Raw genomic sequence first — 24,063 nt, 5'->3', positions numbered from 1 at the left:
AGAAGGCAGCATTCAAAGATTCTCAAATTATTCAAATTGAAATATTTATTTGATCTGCCAATTTTAATATAAGAGGTCACAATATCAAAAAATAAAGAAGAAAAACAGAATCATCACATAAAGGTTTTTGGATTTTTTTTTAAATAATTGAGAGAAATAGAATTTTCTATAATGAAGACATTATTTCAGAAAATGTGACCTAGCTTTGTGCTTGTTTACTTCATCTTCATAAAAGTATCTTGATTAAGTTTGTGACATACCTAAAAGGTAAGAACAAGAAAGGGAGATCAATAACCCCAATCAGGCAAAAGACACCGAATGGTGACAATAAAACAAAGGAATATTATTTTAGCTTTTGGTGTTTGCCTATATAAAAAAAATGAATAGACAGCATGTACATGCTGTGTTTGAGTTTAAAATAAGTCTGTTGCTGTGGACTTGTATATGGACTTAGAACTGAGGGCAAGGAGAATGATAGCTGGCTGATGGTAATTTGGGAACATTCTTGGTATGCAAATGTACATACATCCTCTTATCCTAAAATCTGCATCCTGATAACTCACTCTTAAGGCTGAAAAATATAACCATAGTTTGGGCTTGGCAAGACAAATCGTGGACCAATATATTTCAAGATTGTTTTCAAATAGTGCTACATCTGACCTCAGGTAGGCTGCTCTGTATCTTCTTTCCTAAGATTTTAAATATTCTGAATTGAAAATTCCAGCTCTTCCTAAAAAGGCTTTTTGATGGGGAATTGTGGGTCTGTATGAAATTCTAGCGAGTCCTCAGTTCTAGATGCCTAGAAGGAACCTGGACTTGATGTAGCTGTCAACTGCCTGCAAGGCATCCTTTTAATCCTGTGCTCACATCTCATCTATAATTCTATTCAGGTCTGCATGTAGTAGAAAAAAATAATTTTGGCAAACTGTATGTAAAATAAATATGTCATTATGCTTATTAGACATATGTAGCTGAGGCTTTTTTATACGTTTTACTTTTCAAAAGGTTTCAGTTTGGAAATATTTTTAGGTTAATAGGAATGTTGTGAAGATATTAAAGAGAATTCCTTTATACTGTTACCTTATTTCTCTTACCACTTTCCTATTATTAAACAACAACAACAATATCAACAAGAACAAAAACATGGTATACATACAGTGGAGCCTTAAGAGGCTGTTGGTTGGCTGAGACATCTTTGAGCTTAATTACAATGCCTTTGGATGTAGGCAGAAGTAGAAGAGTTTGACAATTTTAGATATAAAAGGACAAGAGACTCTCTCAAGCTGCTGAACTATATGTTAAAATCTTACCACTAATCTATCCTTGTCTCTGGGTGCCTCTGAATTCTGTTTATAATCCAGCTAAGGCAGAAGACTCAACTTCTTCTCATAGACTCTTCAGGATGTTTCAAAGAATTTCCTGTATGTGTTATCCCAGCTCTCTTATCTAAGGTCTGGAAACTGAGAATGTTCTCCATTTTCCATAGGTGAATGATTATCTAAAGCAAGCAGTTTCAAGACAACAGAACCAGGTGTCAACTTGAGAATTGAATGCCTCCAAAACTCACATTCATTTCAAAGAACACCATTGTCTTCATATCATACCTAATGGGACTATCTGAACTTCAGAATTTCTTTATTTTTTTTCCTCAAGCTCACGAACATCTTCCCTCCCTTCCCAAGGTCCAAACTACTCTGTCTTCCCTCTACCCCACCCAGCCTTTCTGGTCTTTCAGAACACCTAGCATCCTGAAGGAGAGCATTGTTCATTTTACAGATTAGCTAGAAGCAAAGCAACACTTTTATTTTTTGTTACTTCTGGACTAAGGACCAAAATCTCTCCCAGCTTCTTCCTCTGTTTATGCAAAGGATCTCCATTAGCATTTACGTGCATTCTTTGTCTTCTAAGTGTAAGAGAGAAAGGGCAAAGCTTCAGAGCCTGCTCTTTTATATTCTTTCTTTTCATCTGAAGAACGAGCCATAAAATACCCTTAGAAAAGCACTTAAGAGACTGAAAGAAAAAAAATGGCTGTGAAACAATTGCCTTTTCTCTTTTTTCCTTCCTTCTCTTTCTTTCTTCTTCTTTTTTCTTCTTTCTTTTCTCTTTCTTTCTTCCTTCCTTTCTTTCTTTTTTCTTTCTCTCTCTCTCTCTCTCTCTCTCTCTCTCTCTTCCTTCCTTTCTTTCTTTCTTTCTCTTTCTTTCCTTTTAAACACATAGTGGTTTCCTTTGCATTATGCAAAAATGTTTTAAAAGTACAGGAGGGGAGATGCTTCTCAGCAGCCTGGGGTGGAACAGAGGTGACCCCTATCTCCCCAGGGTTCCCATGGCTCTGTAATCTCCACACGTGTAGTAAACTGCCCTTTGGCTCAGAGAAGATCCCTGAGAGGTGTGGCTTACATTTAAAAAAATGTGCTCAGGTTTTTAAACAGCTCATAATCTGGATTCCATGCGGTGCTTAACTTACCCTCCTAGCTAAATCTAAAGTGTAGGGTGAGGGCTCTGGAGATTGGAACACATCTGGCTTAAAACCCCCAACCATCCCTCCCAAGAAAGACAAGGAACTGTTTACTTAAAATTGTTTTTTGTAAGATGGAAATTAAACATTGAAGCTCATCTTGTGAGTACGACATTAGCTTGTGGTTTACACAGAGGCAGAAGAGGGCCGAGAGCAAGAGGTGAGCATATTTAAGTGATCTTTGCTAAAATGAGGTGATTTATAACTGTCTTACTTTAAGTTTTAAAAGGTTGCTTGAATGAGTCTGAAACAACCCCAGAAGATTGCCCACAGTTTGGGATTTGTCTGATAATCTCACCTACATGGTGATCACATGTTTGTGACAATGACAGAGAGATCTGGAATCAGTTATCGTAAAGTTAGCAGTCAGATCCCTTAGTTGCCATTACTTTTGCTTCATTAATATTGAAGAGCAGTGAGGTATGTTAGAAATCCTTGAGTGATTAGCTCATTTATGTGCATAGTCTACCTGTCTATTTGTTATTAGAACAATCACATAAGCACAGGTTTTTATCTGAGCATTGACTGCCTGCACATATCTTTTCATGTATTTCAGAATTGTCAGTTTCTAACATACTGAGAAAGGCCACAGAAATGAGAAAGTGGGAATTGTTGTTGGGAAGTTATTACAGGCCATCCCGGAACTGATAAGTGTTGTTTGTATCAATTGTTTCCATGCTACACTGACCAGTTGGGAAAAGTTAGTGCTCAATAAATGATGCCCCACAAATAGGATCTCCCTGCAAGCTGAGCACTTTGAACTGAGATTGCGTAGACCACAGAAACACAGATTTTAGTTGCCCCCACCATCATTTCTTGCTAGGTTCCAAGTTTTTCTCCAGTTTATTATCATTGGCTTATTACTTCTTCTTCCTGATGAAGTTTCTCTGCATCTCTCTACTTCTTTCAGTCTACATAGCAATATACAGAGTTCATCCTGGTCATTTTGGTTTTAACTACTTAAAGCTTCATATTATTATTAAATTTTGGCTAGATAATTCCCTTGTGCTGGTTTGTTAACCTGTTAATCTTAATTAATTTATCTTAACTAACAGATTAAGAAGTTACTCCAATTGTTAACAAAAAAGGTCAAAGTAATATAGTTTTGCCATATTTCCTTCTCTTCCTTTCAGAATGGTGATTTCTCGATTTTTCCAGGAGAAAACTGTCATCATTTCTAAAGAAAATTGATATTCAAATTTGTAACAATCTCTCCATGAATATCATTTTCCCCATTTTAAACCTCCCTTTTTAATCTATCTTTTCTGAGTTTTGTTCCTGATGCTAATATCTTTGGTTTCTATACCCATGTCAATGGATTTAACCTCTCCTAATTTTGTCAGGTGTACTGCTGGTCCTCCAAGCCAAGTCATTGTTTCTTTTTGTCTACATTGAAAACACTGATCATAATTTCTATTGCTGTAAGTACATTCTGATTTCCTTAGAAAATGTACCTGTGGGGTGAAGCGAGAGGTACCATGGTTTGCTGTACCTGCTCGAGGAATCCTGTTTAGGCTATACACAGCCTGGGATCTCATGTGGCTCTGGGCTACCCTGTGAGACAGATTAAAGGACTGGAGTCCAGGGCTCTGGCTGCTTCCTCTGTCTTCATGGAAATCCCCCATGGGCAATCAATGCTGTCCCTTACAGAGTCATGGTCAAGCAAATTAGATTCAATAGGACAGTGTATGTAATCCTCTTTGGCCTTTGATTATGTAACTATACCCTTATTGGGTGAAAAGCTGTATATATGTTTTCTACTGAACAATAAAAGTTAGATCTGATGCTGGTCTCTGGTGTCTGAAAACTCTGTGGGCCCCATCTCTGCTTTCATTCATTTCTCAATTGTGCTTCTGACATCAACCAAACTCACTTTAATACTAGTGCTGCTTGGCTACCACTCACTTGTTTTAAGGCAAATATTTCAGACCTTAAAAATTTATTTCAAGCCAGTGATCTATTTTTATCTGTACAGCATCCAAATTAGCCTTGTTTCATGAAATAATTTAGAATCACATTATTAATTTTCTTATATTATTGATCTGGCCCATTTCACTTATGTTCTATTATCTGGCTTACTGTAGAGCCTTCTGATCTGCTCCTGTATTCTGCTTCCTCCATTTTTAATCTTTTCTTCATTCTCCCTTTTCCCCCAATGTCTAGCCTTTGATTCCTCATTCTACATGTTATTCAAACTATAGGAACTTTAAACTTATCTTTGAGAATGTTTCAATGACTCCACCATTAAAGCACAGACTAAGTGAATTAAACACAGAGAGTCTTACATCAAGGTGATGATAGGTGAAGTTTCATTTTATTTCCTTTCCGGCTTGCACATGGCCTCCATCTTGATAAGTGCCAACGTACCTTTCTCTTTGGTTGTATTCAGAGAAAGAAAGCTCTATTGCCTCTTCTTACAAGAACATGGCTCCTAAGAGACCAGGGCTAAATCTTTATGTTTTCGTTTAATGTTAATTACTTCCTTTCTACCAATTTCTTCCAATACAGTCTCACTGGGGCTTAGGGATTCTGCAATTGGATTTTAGTGGGACACAAAATAGTTTGTTCATACAGTCTTCACCATTACCTACACAGTGAAACTATCTTTGAAATGGCCCAAGTAGAATCTGTTCCCATTCATTTTAATTAATATATTTTACTCTTATGAAACTTATACATGTATAGTTTTAAAATATCATACCTGGACTACTAAGAAAGGAGAGGTTTCTATTTTATAGTTACCTTCCTGCTCTATCTGACACTTAGCATAGAACCTTTGATAGACAAGGTTTTCTTTGTTGAGCAATGGAGAAAAGAGAGATTCAATTTTAGTGTGTCCAGTTTTTGTGTTAAGTTATGTATTTAACTTGAATTGTTTTAAATCTGATTCCCTGAATGTGACATTCATTAATTCTTCAAAAAAGAAATTCAATTGAGCTCTAAGATCATTTGCTCCAATATGATTTGCATAGGTCACCTTGAGTAAATATATGAATTTTTTGAGTTGAAATGAAAGTAAAACATTCATTACGTTAAATTTCTTTATCATAAAATGTTGCTAGAACAAAACTGTTGCTAAAATTGGAAGGCTATCATAAGATAGACATGGTATCTATTTACAAAGATAAATTTTCAGGGATCTGGGTACTCCACTTGAAATATTTAAAGCTCTGAAGTTAATGTCTACTTTGCTACTACATTGGCTTTAGCCTGACTTAGATGTATGTATTCATGTAAAAGTATGAATGTACATATTTTACAAATTTCATTTGCAATTACAGATTAAAACAATTTTGGGGTTGTTCTTTGTGATTATTCTTACTAGTTCATCAACTCCATAGTTGTCAGAAAGGCATTTTTGCATGAAATTTAATTTCTGCAATAAAGATTGAAAAATTATCTTGTCTCATAAATGTAGAAAACTCTCCCACATTTCTCCCCCTGTGTTTTGTCAGAAGAGAATAATCTTTTGAATTATCTGTATAAAACATTTTGCATTGTTCTGGCAATGATCTGGCTCCATCCCTTCATAGGAAATTGGGCATGTGTGGCTAGACATCCAGAGGAATATGTTTACCAATGAATTATCTTCCAAGGTTTTGACACCACCATCAGTTATGCCAGATGCAAATCATTTACTCTCTGTCAGTTCAAATACACAATCTTGTTTGCATGGCTTAAATCTATGTTGGCACCAAAATACAGCAAGCAATATTGCTCAACTTTTGAGTTGAAAGCATAGACAAATGTATACAGTGCCAAAAATAGGAAATAACACAACATAGACTGAATTTTGCTAAGTGTTAGTTAATGTTAGCGTAGCATAAGATTGTCAGTGGAATAGTGACATTTCCTACTAGGGAAAAGAATCACCCATTGCAGTAGACCTAATTTTTTGACATGAAGGTCTTAGGACAATTGTAATATAAACCTGTTAGTGCTTAAGATAAAAAAATAGCTCCTAGGAAATGCCTCAGAAAGATACCAAATTTAGTTATAGAATCTAGATATTTAAAAATGACTTCAGTGCTGCAATATTACTGAAATTGTATCATGTCTATAACCATTAATTGATAGGACTAATGGCCTCTGAAGGAAAAATCAAATAACATATTTTTACATTATGCTTAGGAATTAGAGTAATTCATGGTATGAAAACTTGGTTTACAAAGTCAGGTTTTGGCTTCTGGTATGAAGAAAGCTGACATAAACAGAAATGTCCACTATTTTTAAATACTTAGTAGATACAGTTTATATTTTTGAAAACAATGGCAGGCAGAAATTAGCAATGCTTACTTAGCTGCAGAAAAGGCAAGTTTTCAAAGGCACTGAATTTGGTGAATAAGACTTGGAGGCTTGTGGAAACGCTCAGAAGGCAAAACGCCTGCTGTACAAGCACATGGACCTAGGGTTAGACCTCCAACACAAATACCCAGGTATGCACATCTATAATTACAATAGTGGGGAGTCAAAAACAGGATCATCCCTTCACTTTGCTAGCCATCTAGGCTAGCTAATCAATGAGATTCAGACCAAATGAGAGGCCCCTTTTCAAAAAAGTAAGTAAGTAAGTAAGTAAGTAAGTAAGTAAGTAAATAAATAAATAAATAAATAAAATAAAATGAAGATGTGACTGAGGATGACACTTTATATGTTCCTGTTATGTTCACACACATGTACATATGCATGCACATGCACACACATGTGAAAACACACATTCATGCACACGTGCAATCACACACACACACATACACACACACACACACACACACACACACACACACACAGAGTCCAAAATGTGAATATTATTAATTCTAGTACCTAATTTCAGTGCCTCAATCTTCCTATCTATAATATAGGAATACTCCTCCTAATTTCTAAAGATCATATGTTGATTTACTATATTTGACATGTATATATGCATGACTGGTTATGTCATAAACAAGAATAAGATCACATTTTTTTAAAGATTTATTTATTTTATATATATGGATACACTGTCACTGTCTTCAGACACACCAGAAAAGGGCATCAGATCCCATTACAGTTGGTTGTGAGCCACCATGTGGTTGCTGAGAATTGAACACAGAACCTCTGGAAGAGCAGCCAGTACTCTTAACCACTGGGCCAGCTCTCCAGCGCCAGATCACAAGAATCTTAACTAACTAGCTGGTCATTTGGATGCAAAGTTGTACCACCAAACAATAAGCAAACAAAAAGCTGGCCTCTCCACAAATTCACAAATCCTACTTTGTTAAAGTTTCCGTGCTTCTTTGTCTTTATCATTTCCTCCCAGTCACATGTAACTAGGCTTAAGACATCATTTACATTTATTTACCCACTGAAGCAGAATGTTAAGGTAATGCCTAGATCCAGCAACAGGAAAACACATGATAGGAAACAATGTTACCTGAATATTTCCACATGATTTTTTATAGAACAGTTAAATCTATAATTGACTGTGCAATTACTTCAAAATCTATATATTTATGACTATAGAGGATTATTCTTTGTTTCTGTCAATATAGTACTTTTTACTTGTCTTTTTACTTTAAGATAATGATTCTTAGGATAATGATTCTTAGTCAGACTTGATTTTACCTTTCAAGGAACATGTGACATTTTTAAAGGTATTTATCATCATGTTGGTGGTGAGGTATATCTAATATGTAGTTAATCTTGATTAAAGGTTATGTCATGTATTTTTGGAAAGCACAGAGTGGCTCTTACAAGGAATTGTGTGGTCCCAAATATCAATAATTCTTTTCTAGAGATGTTTACATCTGTTGGGTTTATAACTTTTGGAAGTGAATTTTCTTATCTCAGATCTAGTACAAGGCTAATATAAAGATGCTGTAATAAATCTGAATGTGTTTTGAGCATCACATGACTTGGCATATATCATTAGAAAATTTCACATTCACTGTCATTTTGTAAAGACAATGAGATTACATCGTGAGATGTTAAAGTATTCTAGGTTGAACCATGAGATAATAAGCTTATGATTCATTATTTTTGGTGGGAAAGGAGTTTAATATACTTGTTGCTAACTTTTCTGCAAGCAATGGAAAAAATATCCTCGTTGGATATCTAAAATAGACTTAATTTGCTAATACACAGTTCCATTTGAACTGTCCTAGCAAACATTGTCTAAACTGAAGTTTTGTGTTTCCTGATACAGTCGACAGAACCATAAGTGCGTCCTGATATCCATCGATGCCTTGATTTGGCAGCTGAGAGAACTGGGAGTGAAGGAACCTGAGCAGCTTTGCCAAAATTATATATAAATCGCTGTGTGAAGCCAGCACTCCTTTTCCAGTCCTTTTAACCAATGGCCAATATTTTAATGCAATCAGTCATCAGAAATACCTTTAAGTTTATCGAAAAATGTTTTTCAAAAAACTGTTTCCCCAGTTTGTAGCTTAAACTTCCCCTTTGAATGCTTTTACTAATAGTCTTTCTTTCTACTCTAATTTTAGTAGAGCATCAGTCCGTGAAACCTTTAATTTGAATTTTGGCCCAAAAGTCATTCTGGGAGCTTTAGGGCCAAGCCAGACACCCTCAGTCTTAGAGGTGTGGATAAACTAGATTTAGTTTTCTAAGGCTGGGCGATCTTCTATTTGGTCAGAGTGTCAAGTAGCCCTATCTGAGGTTCCTTTTTCTACATTTCCCACAAAACATTTCTGAAAAATTTGTGGAAAAGCTCTTCTTAGTTATGCTGCTTTAACACAGACTTTAGTAATCTACAAAACAAGTGGGATATAAGATACAGATCTTAGACTCAGTTTATAAAGGCCTGTGCTTTCAGGAATGAAACTCACAGTGACAGTGATGTATGGTTTTCTTTATGAGTCCTGAAAACTGATGGATATGTGATCTTATAAATGCTTAGACAAACTAATGCACATAATTATATTTTCCATTTGAAGTCTATTGCTAGGCATTCTAATACAATATCATTAGTTGAAATGGCCACGATGATACAGCTTGGGCAGTTTGTCACAGTAATTACAGGGTGATTATTTTTGACTGGAATAAAGATTTCAGTTTTAGTATGGTGGCAAGCATCATCACAAATTACAAACTGTCTTAGAAAATAATAATAAAAACTTTAGGAATTTAATGCATTTTGGAGCATTATTCTGGAATAATTTCTCATTAAGGAAAAGGTTCGTAAGTTGGCTAAATAAATTACTTTTAAAGCGATTAAAATATAGCTTTGCCAAAAGGATCCCACTTATCTCATTAATGGTTCCTATGTATAAAAATGTCAACATTAGATAAAATTTGCATGTGGTAAATAAGGCTTATGTCATAATTAACAACCTTTAAAGATTTTTTTCCTACAGACACAAAAGTATGACATTTATCTTCACTATTTTCAGAGTGCTTGATTAGAGTAGACAGCGTCCTAACATCTGTATTGAAAACTATATTAATCAATTGATTAATCATGCAACATTAATCAAAAGCCTTCCTAAGTGTTTTAGTATTTGAACAGCTCTTAGTATTTTCTATCTGATCCCTTTTAAGGTGTCCATTAAAAAGATTAAATTTGGGTGGTAAATATGGAGAGGTTGTGGAACTTGTGGCTTCTCACTGGAAGGTCACAGTCACCACTCATTAGTGCTACTTTTAATGGGATCAGAAGCAAAAGTTTTGAATATGTGACTGAATCAATTAATCAGCTCCACAGTTGACTCATTCCAGTAAGCCGTTTAGTATTTGCCGATTCGGCACGAGGGCCATCTGGATGATTTGTCCTTAGAGATTTGCCTGTAACTAAAGACCATTTTTTACTTAGATTTTAAATTGAAGGTCTGATAAACTGATGCAGCAGCCATTGCTATTCAGTCTGTCTGGTTTTCAGATACTAGTTAAAAGTCAGCCTTTATTATTAAAAATGAATTTAAATGATCTAAGTTGCACCACACCATTACTATAAAGCTTCCTATTACTGTGGTGGATGCTCCAAAATCAAATGAATTACTTCATCCTTTAGTGAGATTCCGCTGGACTTTGAATCTTACTTATCAACTATAAATTTCAGGATTGGTGGCTTACAACTGGTTGCTTCATTTTCAAACTCCTTTAGAGGCGAGATTAATCAAGACAATTCCTTTAGCCAATGTGGAGAGTGTCAGTATAAGAAGAAATAAAAATATTCAGGGCAGCTCTGAGCAGCACATTGTAATAAACATTCATTGGGAATGGACACAATTATCTGTCCTTCCAGAAGGGAGTACTTGACTCTCTTTGTGTCCTCTATTTCTATTCAAAGTGCCACACTTTTTCTCTATCCACTTATTCTGGCTGTTTTGCAACATGACGGATGATTGGCTCTGCAAACTGGTTTGATCCCACAGCTTTCTATTATTGATAGAGAGCAATTAAAATTTTTCTTTCTATTGTGCAAATGATATGTCCTTCAGTAAAATCAAGGTTTATCATTTTTCTGTATAGAGTTTTGCCAGTCTTTCCAATAGGATCTAAAACTATAGACATTCTAAAATGTGCTATGGCCCATATGTTTATCCCTGCTGTTGTTTAAGGAAAAATTCTCCAGACTAGAGAGTTTTCCGAGTTTGTAAAAGTACTTTATGGTTAGTACGGTGGTGACTTTTTTTTTTTATGATTTTCTTTTCCAGCAAAATGATTAGGTGGCAGTTTTAAAATCAGCAGAAATACAGAGTTAGGCAACTTCATTTCAATACATGTTGAAAGGCTTCCCTTTATATGCAATTCTTTTCTTTTTTTCTCTTTGCTTTTTTATTCTTGTTGCCAGTTACTCATACGGCAAAAAGATATCTTAGTACCTGAAGTATAGTGATGCTCACCTAGAAAAAGATACTGGCCATCAGTTCTCTATCCTTTGTCTGGATAGAGCTGTCTACAGGGAAAGAGAAGCAATTCTAACTCTGTACACATGGCCACAGAGAAGCTACATTGCAGTGATTTTTTTTCAGTCACATACACTTTATAAAAATAACTTTAAGGTAGGTTTTTACACAGCATTTAGTACTACAGAAATATAATTTAGATAATTCATTTCACTCCCCAAAGTTGATTACTCAAGCGTATTACTTTCTTACCCTTCCCAATTCTATGCCAGCAGCAGAATCGTGCTTTAAAGAGAGTTAAGAATAAATCCAATTGTGATAACATATTATACAAAGTTGGTTTCTGTTAGCATGCATGATCTACATTATAATCTGGGTACGTGTTTCAGTATGAAGTATCTGAATAATATTCTTAGTTGATTAATACTCAGTGCCATTCAGGTACCCAACAAATGCTATAAACCTTTATTTCAGTTCTTTGTCGTCAAATAATTACATGAAAAAGAAACATGTCTGAAAACCATCAGAAATAGCTTTGGTTATGTCTTTGTGTTTATGTTATTTCATATTTGAGTTATATTTTCATTTTCCTATTGACGTGAAGCTTGGTTGCCTTCAGCAGGGAAGAAAATGCAATCTGCATAATTCCCATTAGTTCTTCATTGGGCAAATGTGTTTTGATATTCTATAGTAGGTTGCTTTGTGGCTAATCATTTTTGTACTTAGCAGCAGGTGTTGCTACTGTATAGAAAATATTAGACATTTTTAAAATGATGGGTATAATTTATTTCTGAAATAGAAAAGCTTCAATATTTATCAATCCATTAGTTTAGCCATTGAAAAACTTGCAAAGTAATTAGTTGCTAATAAAATCTTTGTTTTACTACCTAGATTCCTATGCAGGAAGCATGGCCCATTCACTTTTGGTCTCGCTTTTGTGCTATAATAGATTTACAGGGCATAAGAAACTCAAAAGGGATCTTATTTACTGTATTTTTTTCCTTTTGGGAAAACTTCTCAGAAACAACTTAGTTTCTAACAGATGAAATGGTATATGATGGAGTTCTTTCATTTTACTGGCCTCAATTAATTTTAAATTTAAGCATTTTTTTATTTGGATGTTCATATAAAATTTTACTTTTGTAGATGTGAAACTTGAAATTCAAATTTGCAAATGTGAACTGGATCTATTGGTATGCAACTAATTTCTCGGTTCTTGGGAGGCCGAGGCAGGAGAATTGCTTGATTCCAGCAGTATAAACTCAATTTAGCAAACAAACTGAATGGCTTCTTTATTCTCTTTCCAGGAGAGTTTTACTGAAGCAAATCTGTTTCCTTAATTTGCAAAAGGAAGACAATTACCAAATCAGCTGCTTAATAACAGATTCGCGGCCAGCCTGAAGGAGATAGAGGAGTTAAGAGCACTTTGTAAGCATGTTTCCAGTGAGACAGAGTCTGGATGGCCATAGTCACAAGGATTGATTGAGATTACATTTTGTGAGCTCAGTCAGAACATTAAAGTCATAGTTCAGACCCAAGTTCCCACTTATCTATGCTCTCCTTACTTTCTCTGTAGACAAAAGTAAATGACTTATCTGTCCCTCATACAATTTTAGTTACAGTACAACCATAATGAAGGGATTGGGTGATATACTGAGAAAACTGAGAAAACGCAGAAAGGCTTTGCATACTTTAAGTCCAATGATAGCATAACAATACAATACACACAAACGGACACACAGACACAAGCACAGACACACACATATACACATAGGCACAGATACAAACACAAACACACACACACACACACACACACACACACACACACACACACACATTTTTGTAGTTCCAGAGAGTGAGGTAAAGGCCTTCAACCTGTAACTTTCTAGTACTTTACCACTGAGCTTAATGGTATTTTTATTGAATTAAATTCTTGTGATAGAAGCTCGAGCCAGCGATAGGAGGAAAATACTCAGCACAGACCTGCTCAAAATATTCATAAAATACAATTCCAATTTGCCAGCAGTACTGATGTCTTTTCTAGTAATAGAAACCTTGATAGAAAAGTAAAAACATGAAGGACAATTCATCTTAACTGATGTAGAAAATAAGTATATTTTCCTCGTACCTTCCAGTAAGTGCATTTGTCTGCTGGGCTGTTAGTTTATACCTAGGACCATTCTAGCCTATGGCCCTTCATAGAGTGAAGTTAACTGGTTTTACCAATTCTGCTTATATTGAAATGCATATAGACATTGTGAGCTGTTGGTGGTGGGAAGTAACTCTGATTAAGTGTAGTCCTGCCATTAGATCCTGACCTCTAGTTAGACAAGACACAGCATAGTAATTCCTTTGTGCTGAGCAACACAATTTTTATGTTGTTCACAACAAATGTTCACAGAATTTATCATTCTCATACCTGAGTCCACTAATATAATTAGGTCAAATGCATGGCATTCTTTTTCTGCACTAGTTTTTTAATAATCATTTTCAGTATCAAATATTATGACAAAAACATTAGTTCATATTACAGATTCATTTTCTCTCACACAGTTTCTTTATTTGGACATTTGAATCCTCCACGTTATCAAAGCTCCCAGGCCTCCAAAGGACTTAACATACTTTTTATGTGGGTACTTCCATTTTTGAGGTATGTGTAAGAGACATTTTAATGTTTTACTGGAAATGGGCTATTTTTTTTAATTTTTAGCTTAGAATAAGAGGAGATAATTATGAAAGATATACTTGATTCACTTTGAAACTGCTTCGAATTTGTCCCATTATAAAAACTGGAATACTGATGATTATACTTCTTAAGTACTCACTAGCACCATGAAAACCAGCAGGGATGAATCTATTATTTTGGGACCAGCTTGATTTCCCAATGTCTGATGACATACACTGTATCTTCCATAATATGGTCTTATTCTCAGGTTGCGAAAAGTAATCAGTTGTCTTGGCAATAGCCTGTTATGTTTGGTGACAGTCAGGCATGTGTCTATGGATTCTTTTGGTCAATGACTAATTGTCTTTTCCTTCTTATTATCTTCTAAGTTTATATTTTTGATTTTTTTGTCTGTTTTTTGAGACCAAGAAAAAAAGTTGGGTACACGGAGAGGATCAGGAGAAATTGGTAAAGCAGAAAGCATATCATCACCATATAGTATAATAAAAATATTTAAATAAAACTTAATCAACTATTGAAATATTTTTGGACAATGGGAAAACAATTGGTCAAGAGTAAAAGGCACAAGTCAACAGGAACTTTGAAACCTCACTAAAAATCACAGGCTCTATGTAGTTTCCCACCAGTCAGAAGTGAGGCCTCAATAGTCAATTGACTTGGATGTGCTTCTTTCATTAGTGAGGGGAGAAAGAGAAAATTGTCAATTAGGTGCTATGTAATTAGGTTGTAATAATTAATTAATTGGTTTTTATCTATGAAAACTTAGAAGTGTTGCAAAGAGCATAGGCATAATGACCTGTTCCTAACATGCTGTTCACTGAGGTTGTAAACTCCCAGGATATCTCAGATGGTTTCACATTCTGCCTGTCATGCATCTGCATCAAGTGAAAGGAATGATAGCTCATAATTTTTGTACTTTTGAGTCTAAAATTAGGAACAATGTTCTATAAAGAGTTTTTCCTTGCTTCAAAGGGTACAGTCTGTGTTGTATAAAAATCTTAACATTTAAATGAATAATTCTTATAATGTCAAGAAATTATGAATAAAGCCTGTTTTCTTCTTTATCTTATTATATTTATTGTATATCTGTGGTGTTTTTTGTGGTTATGTCTTTGTGTGTGTGTGTGTGTGTGTATTTGTGTGTGCATGTGTGTATGTGTATGAGCACGTCTACACATGTGCGCACACACACACACACACACACACACACACACACACACATTTTAGCCTTTTTGTAATATGCACACACTTTGAGTTCAGAGAACAAAATGCATGATCCAGTTCTCCCCCACTCACCATGTGGCTCCTGGGGATTGGTTGCAATCACATCTCTCTTCTCCAACCTCTTCCTAGCCCAGGCTTATCTCTCCAGTAATGTCAAGGATGATTAAATTGTTCTAGTTGTATATCTCCACATGTAAGATGGGCCTTTGATGGTTCTAAACAATTTTACTATTTAGAAGTAATATCTGCAGAGTAAAAGAGTTCTGCTAGTCAAATACATGCATTCACGTCCCAAAATTCTACCTCTTAACCCACTAGGGCATTCCATTCTATCACAGAGCCTTCCATAATGTGAAAATGCATACTTGTGGCACAACTATTTCTCTACAAAACTCATTTTTGTTGCAGTCTTCATTGATTGAAATTTAATTTTATTCTTCTTTTCCTATAAAATGTTTTCACTTTTACTTTAAACATACTAAGGATACAATTTCTGTAATGAAAGTTATCCATTTTATCTTCATTTACAAAGAAGTAATCAAGTGGTCCATGGGAGAAGCCCTCGCCACTCTAGAGAATACCCCAGCCTCTCCCTCCCTGCGCCTTTCCTGGAACTCATATTAACTCTCTAATACATTCTAACTTTGCTTCAAGAATTCTCTTATGCTATGTTAAGAAAAAAATCATCTTGAAACATCTATCATCAGTTCTACGCTATGTTAAGAAAAAAATCATCGTGAAACACAAACAGCTGTGTTAGTTATCAGGATTTTTAATACATACAAATATCCTGCATGTTTTGTGTTAATAGTAATTGAAAATTAAACTTTATTGGCTATGCATTTGCATAATATTTTCTTCTTACATATGCATGTCTTTAAATAAAGACTGGTATAAATTACAAATAGTGTATAATTATTATACTTCAGTTGAAACCTAAAGATAATCAGGATCGAGCCTTAATTTATTTGAGACGTTCTTTTGCTAATACGTTGCTTTGTTTTGTTCAAAGCTTATGAAATAATTTTTGCAAAGAAATGGTGTGATTTTAACTCCAGTCATGCATCTACCTGCATCAGTGTCAGCTGGGTTCTTATCTATTTTCTCGTGCTAGACTCATTCTACTAAACCCTTGAATATTTGTTAATTATTGCCAACTAAAATTTTAATTTGCTCCAAAATTGCATGGTGAAAATGGTGATTGCAATTAAGTTTATATTAGGAATTGGCACTAGAGGGAGCTAAGGAATTGTATCATTTGTGTGTTTAGGGAAACTGAACATTCATTTAAAAACTTGTATTTTTCTCAGAACCTGCTGATTTTACAAATATGGCAGCCATGCCTCAGCAAATTATAAGCAATAATGAATTAGTTAATTTTCTTTAGTGAAAACTGCTATGGCAAGATTATTAAATTACTGTATTTCTACTTATTGAAAGTAGCTACTAGTCAGTAAATTAGGATTTCTAGGACTCTTTAGGGAAAGGGATTATTACTATTATCCGTGTTCATCATCGTTTTGGCCCTAACAAAATTAAAAATGCTCAGAGTACCTGTTAAAATACAATGTTTTGTTCCTAAATTTATACTTTGATTAGGAGATGCTCTTATTGAATAGCATCTCTGTGTAAATAGGAAAGTGATTTTATTCTCACGGAATATTCTAGAAATTTAGCTAGTTTGATTACTTTGAAGGAATGATTCAATTCAATAGTATTCTTTCTTAGCTAGCTTATCATGATTTGAGTAATGATAAGTTATTTTCTAGGTTTATACTTATTTCTAAAATGAACAAAAGGTAAATATTGCAACATGTTTAAATTGCACAATTAATTAGTTAAATACACTATCTAGTTTCCTTCATTTTCTATACTTAGTCCCAGGAAATACTCCCTCTGAAAAGGGCTTGCATGCAGCCAACATTTTAGGAAATGGGAAACTACATCATTGCCAGAAGGTAGGAGCAAACCGAATGCTTACACATCCCTACACTGTAACAGAGCATGAGCCCATCACAATAACAAGTCGAGAAGTAAGAATATAATTGTTATGTTAAAGCAATTGATATTTCACTTTGAAAGTAAAATGGTAAAATGTTTTAAAATGAACTTATTTTTATAGTGAAAATCTGTCAAGTAAATTTCTTTGAATCAAAGTAACAATAAAAGAAGTTTTTTTCCCCTACTATTTTCAAATGCATAATAATTTTGTTGGTACATGGATTCATTCAGATTCTTTGGAGATGTGTGTGTGTGTGTGTGTGTGTGTGTGTGTGTGGTGTCTGTGCATTCACATAAATGCATTCGTGCATGTGGGGAAGTGTGCATGTGTGTGTAGGTCAGAAGTCAATATTGAGTATCTTCTATAATTGCTCCCACCTTAATTTTTGGCTGACACTCTCTCACTGAAGTTGGAGCACATTGATTTGCCTAAGCTGGCAGGGCTGTGCGCTTCAGGAGCTGCCTGTTTCTGATACCCAGTTCTGGTATTATAGACATGTAGTGTAGTATATAGCGATTATGTGAATATGAAATAAAAAAATCCAGGTCTTCAGGCTTGTGCTATAGGCACTTTACTGGCTAAGTCATTGGCCTACTCACAGGCTTATTTTCAATATACTGATGTATTAATATTAAGGGGTTATTTAGGAATTAAATTAGTCAGTATAGTGTAAGTGATATCCTACAATAATTTTTACAGCTTATTTCTTTTATGAAAATTTAACATTCTTTGCATTGTATACCTTTGTCTTATTTTAAGTTACTAATTAATTTTGTACATATGCATGTAGACATATCTGTGTCTACATATGCATATGGAGGTGAGAGGTCAATATTAATGGTCTCTCCAGCTTTGAAAACTAACTTTTTAAAAATTGTATACATTCACACAGTATATGTATTGATCATATCCACCCACCACTGTGTTCTTCCAAGGATCCCTGGCGCTCTCCCTTAACCTCTTTCCTATGTTCATGTTCTTCCATTTTTTTTATTAATAACCCTATGTCTAAATAATTCTGTCCATGTGTACCTGAGTGTGTGGCCATAAACATCCTACCAGTGGCTATATACATAATGAGAATGAACCCTTGTCTCTTTGTAGCTATCAGCTTCAAAAGATTCTTCTGATAAACTTGCCATCTTGAAGCTTCCGCTCCTATCCATGATGGAACTTTTAATAGATAGCATGCTATCCATTTGAAAAAAAAAATTGTTTTCATGAAAAAATTCCCTTTAAATTACTATATGATTTTTCAATGATAAAAATGGAAAAAAGTTACATACTGAACGAGACTAGTAAGTGGGATATCTCGACAGCAGTGCTTAACAAGCATTACTATTCATCTAAGGTTTTTAAAAATACCGTTTCTTGTTCGGAAGATGCCCCAAGGTGAGACTGATGTTTTCTGTGTATCCTGTTTTGAATATACCAATACATTTCCCTTTCTTTGATCTTGATATCTATTATCTGGCTTGAAATAAGAATGGAAAGCATCTAGGGACAGAAAAAAAGGGTCGGACTTAATCTGGAAATCTGAGATGCAAATTGCAGCTGGAGGGCTGTGTTGATGCCCAACATTGATTTTAGGAAACAATTCTGCAGACATGAGGCCATGCACATGCATTCACCTTGTCCACTATTAAACCTCCTTTCTTTCACAGCAGGCAAGATACCAATGTGTTTAGCACTTAATCTTTTCAATAGTTTTAAATATTTTCAATATCTTAATAGATTATAAAAAGGTATTTAGGGGATTGTGGAGTCTATACTGTATCATAAATAGGATTGTTTTGGTCTCAGAGTCATTGAGATGTGAAATTCAGCTCTACCACATACTTCATTCATACTTACTAAATTTATATAATATTGAGCATCAGTTTTCTATCACTTTTAAAAAAGGGAAATCATAATAGACACATAATTTACTCCTTTGCCTGAGTACTACCATTCCCTGTTTGCTTGGCTTTGGTTACTGAACACCTAGAATATATACCACGTATACATATATTGATTATCAGGACATTCCATACAACTTGCATTGCTATGTAAAAATTATTAACTTCAATATATTACTGGCAATATAGAATATTTTTAATTATAGTTGGATATTATTGAAATAAGTAGTTTTTGAGATATAGGACATAAAAGAAAGCAGAAGAAAGTTTTGGTGAAATAGAGAAAAGCTTCAGAGCTATGAGAGGTATTGGAATTTATTCTTTAGGAAATGATGAACACATAGAATATTATGAACTGAGGCACGACATGAAAACAATTTGACTTTTTCTAATTTTAACTCAATTTTAATTTGGAAAAAGATCAATAGCAACATTTTTTCCTGTAGTCAATATTGAGGGATTTTGAATTCATTATCCAATATAGTAGAAACAGAAAGTGCCAAATTAGACAACAATTTTGAACTTAAATTTCTGAGATTTAGTGACCATTTGAATCTGAGGTATGAATTAAGAGGTATTGACCTAACTCAATAAAGTGTGTTGAGTATTTAGAAAAAAAATATTTCAAAAAAGAAATTTAATAGGCAATGATGCCAACATTTTTGTGCTTCTTTTGGTTCAGGCACAGATGGCTGCTCAGATAGATATAGGCATTTTTTAGTGTGGCAGACTATCTGTCCCTTGTATTTCTTTGCTAAAGTAAGAGAACTTCTAAGAAGTTTCACAGGCACTTTCTTATGTTTAGCCTACCATGATATTCTAAGTGTGCTCAAAAAACAACCACTAACATGGGAGAGACTTCAAAGATGACTGAGCTCCTCCTCCTCATATAATGTATTCAAGCCTGCTCTCCCACAGTACAAAACAGCACTATTAGTATCCTGTCAGTAAGACCTGGGCAGTGTCTGAATTTGTGGTAGAAGAGAATGGTATGTGTATAGTATATTAAGGCCATTGACAATGTTCAATTTGGGTGGAGAGAATTTGTAATTACAATGACAACAATATGTTGTTGTTAAATATTTATTTAATGTCTGTTGCTAGAGTGCACATTGGCATGATATTTGTAGCCATTTGCATCTCTGTATTTTTCCTTCCCTATTTCACCTTAGAATTATGAACAGCATGAAGCACATTGGAAGTTTTCAAGGAAAATGACTTCAACATTTTCCCCTGAAGGTTGCATGGCTTTTATATAAACAGCCAACAGACTTTTCTGGGGTTGTTTGTTTGTTTGTTTTAAGCTTATGTTTCTATTAAACAAACCAACAATTTGTCTCAGATCTAGTCCTTTCTTGTCTTTTCATTTTTCTGATCATAAAGTTTTCACTAAAACAATGCCTGAATATATCTCAATTAATTCCCTGCCACAAACTGTTTGATATTTACTGTGGTATATTTCCTTGCACATTTCCTTAAAGGCATTTACTATAACAATTAGTAAATAGATGTAGTATAGGCAGACATAGTTAGAGAGATGCCTATTAGATCTTTATTCAGACAAATCCTATCTCCACATTTATAACAGATGTACCTACAGAACTCAGTGAGGTACATTGTAAAGAGTTCTTTATAAATCAGGAACGAGTTGTGCATGAAGTTTTGTTTCTAGGTTGGGAAACATAGAACGTGATCTTAATTAAACTAGATGCTTGAAATGTGCCATTTTCATGAGACACAAATAAAGGTTGCTGTCTATACATAGGTGAGAGCAGGCACAAGATAAGTCTGGAATCTGTGATTGGGCAGCAGAAAAAGAAGGTAGGCTGAGAGTTTTAGAGATGGGACTGATAAGGACAGAGAAGGGAGAAGGAGAAAAGATGGAGGAAGGAGAGGATGAACCCGATCCACATGGCTTTAAATAGCCACAGGTAGCTATGAATGTCATAGAAAGGATCGAATAATATATAAAAATCTGTCCAATCTAGGTGGGCAGCTTATATCAATATCAACTGGCTCTGAGTTTATTGTGTTGGCATTTTGTGGGTTGAGAAATTACTGGTATAAATCTGACTGATAAATTACAAGCCTTTAGAGTTTCGATTTCACTGTGTTACATGGATTTGTGCTAGCTAACCGCAGGGGGCAGATAGCTGGGAATGTGAGCTTGTTCCATAGCAAGTGAGATTAGAAGTTGGGCAGCCACTGCATGGGGCCAGTCATCGGGCTGGCAATAGCATGAATTGTTTTTTAATATTACACATAACACAAAAATTCATATTTCAGTGAAAATTTGAAAAAGATGGGCTTTTAAAATTGGAGCCATAGTATGAAGAAGAAAAACTAATGGACAGTTACAGAATCTTATGTCAATATTACTTGAGGAAATATTATAGAAGTCAATACCATTAACCAGCAAGGAATCTTTATCCCACTACATTATAAGTACCTAGAGTTCATTCATTTACCTCTGTGGGTTACTCATATTTTTACTTTTGTCCATTTTTTGAGGACTTACGTTTATATTGAATTTCAGATTTCACTGCAAAGGATAAAGGAAACAAAGATTTCAGATTAGGTGTCAATATAATAAGGAACTCTAAGTGGTAAAGATGAATCAAGGCTTTAAAGAAGTGACTATTCCCCAAATATAAAGTGAATATATGGCAAAAACTTTGAAAACTTTTATAATAAGAAAACTACAAATAAATATATACAACCTAAGAACTTGAAGGTAATTTATTGTATACTGTTTTATCACTTGAGCACCCAGCTATACCACTCCATATACCCAAAAGATTCTCCAATATATAACAAGGAAACATGCTCCACTATGTTCATAGCAGCCTTATTTATAACAGCCAGAAGCTGGAAAGAACCTAGATATCATTCAACATAGGAATGGATACAGAACATGTGGTTAAATTTACACAAGGGAGTACTACTCAGCTAGTAAAAATGATGAATTTTTGAAATTCTTAGACAAATAAATGGAACTAGAAAATATCATCCTGAGTGAGGTAACCCAATCACAAAAGAACACAAATGATATATGCATTCACTGATAAGTGGATATGAGCCCAAAAGCTCAGAATATGCAAGATACAAGTCACAGACCATATGAAGCACAAGAAGAAGGAAGACCAAAGTGTGGGTGCTTCAGTCCTTCTTAGGAAGGGGAACAAAATACTCACAGGAACAAATATGGAGACAAAGTATAGAGCAGAGACTGAAGGAAAGGCCATCCAGAGACTGCCCTACCTGGGCATCCATCCCATATACAGTCACGAAAAGCAGACACTATTGTGGATGTCAAGAAATGCTTGCTGAAAGGAGCCTAATGCAGCTGTCTCTTGAGAGACCCTGTCAGATCCTGACAAATATATAGGCAGATGCTGGCAGCCAACCACTGGACTGAGCACAGGGTTAGAGAAAGGACTGAAGGAGCTGAAGGGGTTTGCAGCCCCATAGTAAGAACAACAATATCAACCAACTAGGCCCCCCCATAGCTCCTGGGGACTAAGCCACCAACCAAAGAGTACACATGGCTCCAGCTGCATATGTAGCACAGGATGGCCTTGTTGGGCATCAATGGGAGGAGAGGTTCTTGGTCCTATGAAGGCTTGATAGATGCTCCAGTGTAGGGAATTGAGGGCAGAGAGGAGGGAGTAGTAGATGTGTGGAGGAACACCTTTATAGAAGCAGGGGGTTGGGGTATCAGATAGGGGATTTCTGGGAGGCATGGGATAAAAGAGGGTAACATTTGAAGTGTAAATAAAGAGAATATCCAATGGAAAAATATATATAAATTCGAAGGAATGATTTTGCTCCCTTTGTTTTACAATGTGTTCTATATACCAAAAAGCAAAAACAAAACAAACAAAGCAACACAAGGGAAATCCACTGGTACATGAGTGTTCTATAATGAACACTTACTTAGTGAATAAATTCCTGAGAAAAACTGCAGGGAAGGAATTAATGAGAGTTATGAGATATTCAGTGAGAGCAGTGTAATACATGGATAAATGCTTTTCCAGAATGTTCAGCAAGATTTCATCTTCAAATAAAGTTTGTTACAGTTTTTATTCAAAACAGCACACACATTCATTTCTTTGAGGAAAGTAATGAACAGAGTAAGGAGGTTCCAAAATGTGACAATCATTCTAGAAGCATTGTTCTTTGAACATGAATCAGATGAGAATCTGAAACAGCAGTTTATAATCCAACGTTTATTCTGTATTTATTTGTGAAAAAAATATGCAGAACCAGACCAAGCCTGGACCTACCTATTTACACTATCCTCTGAGTTCAGAAGAATATAGTCTTACTTTGAAGTGTCAGAGACATAATTCATACTTGGAGGAAATGGGATAGGCTGTATTTTCAGAGAGAACGTGAAGCTAATAACTACATTAGAGTTGTTGCTGCTTCTCTTCCTCTCATTCTATCTCTCCCTCCCCGTTCCCTCTCTTTCCTTTTCTTCCAACAATTTATCCTTCTCCACACAGTAATAATGGTCTACCTTGAAAAGATATAGCCTGAAAATTGGGAGTTTTTGAACAAGCAGCTACTAGCCTGCATTTCTCCTAAGTTATTCTTTGACAGCTCTTGGGTAGAGAGCTCACATGGGTTGCTTCAGTTCTAGGAGTTGTTGATATGAAGAGTAACCAGATGTCATCCTTAAGTATTGGTAGGACCCAAGGAGCTAAAGGGTTTGAAGCCCCGTAGGAGGAACAACAATATGAACTAACTAGTACCTCAGAGCTCCCAGGGACTAAAACTCCAAGCAAAGAGTACACATGGTCGGACTCATGCCTCCATCTGCATGTATCAGAGGATGGCCTAGTCGGTCATCAATGGGAGGAGAGGCCCTTGGTCCTGTGAAGGTTCTATGCCCC

At 35.2% G+C, this 24,063-nt stretch overlaps 1 long non-coding RNA gene across 2 annotated transcripts in view; it reads right to left on the bottom strand.

The window, feature by feature from the left end:
* The window catches only part of LOC116091968, a 45,090-nt gene that overhangs the window by 9,808 nt on the left and 11,219 nt on the right, over positions 1 to 24,063 (bottom strand). The window contains exon 4 of one of the 2 annotated variants that reach the window (XR_004119126.1): positions 18,647 to 18,764. The exons of the other annotated variant lie outside the window; for it this stretch is intronic. This is a non-coding gene — a long non-coding RNA (uncharacterized LOC116091968). Of the gene's footprint in view, positions 1 to 18,646; positions 18,765 to 24,063 lie in introns of those variants that run through there. 2 annotated transcript variants of the gene reach the window in all.

This window comes from Mastomys coucha, unplaced genomic scaffold (genome assembly GCF_008632895.1).
Source record: "Mastomys coucha isolate ucsf_1 unplaced genomic scaffold, UCSF_Mcou_1 pScaffold15, whole genome shotgun sequence".
Taxonomy (NCBI): domain Eukaryota; kingdom Metazoa; phylum Chordata; class Mammalia; order Rodentia; family Muridae; genus Mastomys; species Mastomys coucha.
The sequence above is the reverse complement of the archived record's forward strand: the minus strand, read 5'-3'. Positions and strand labels throughout refer to the sequence as shown.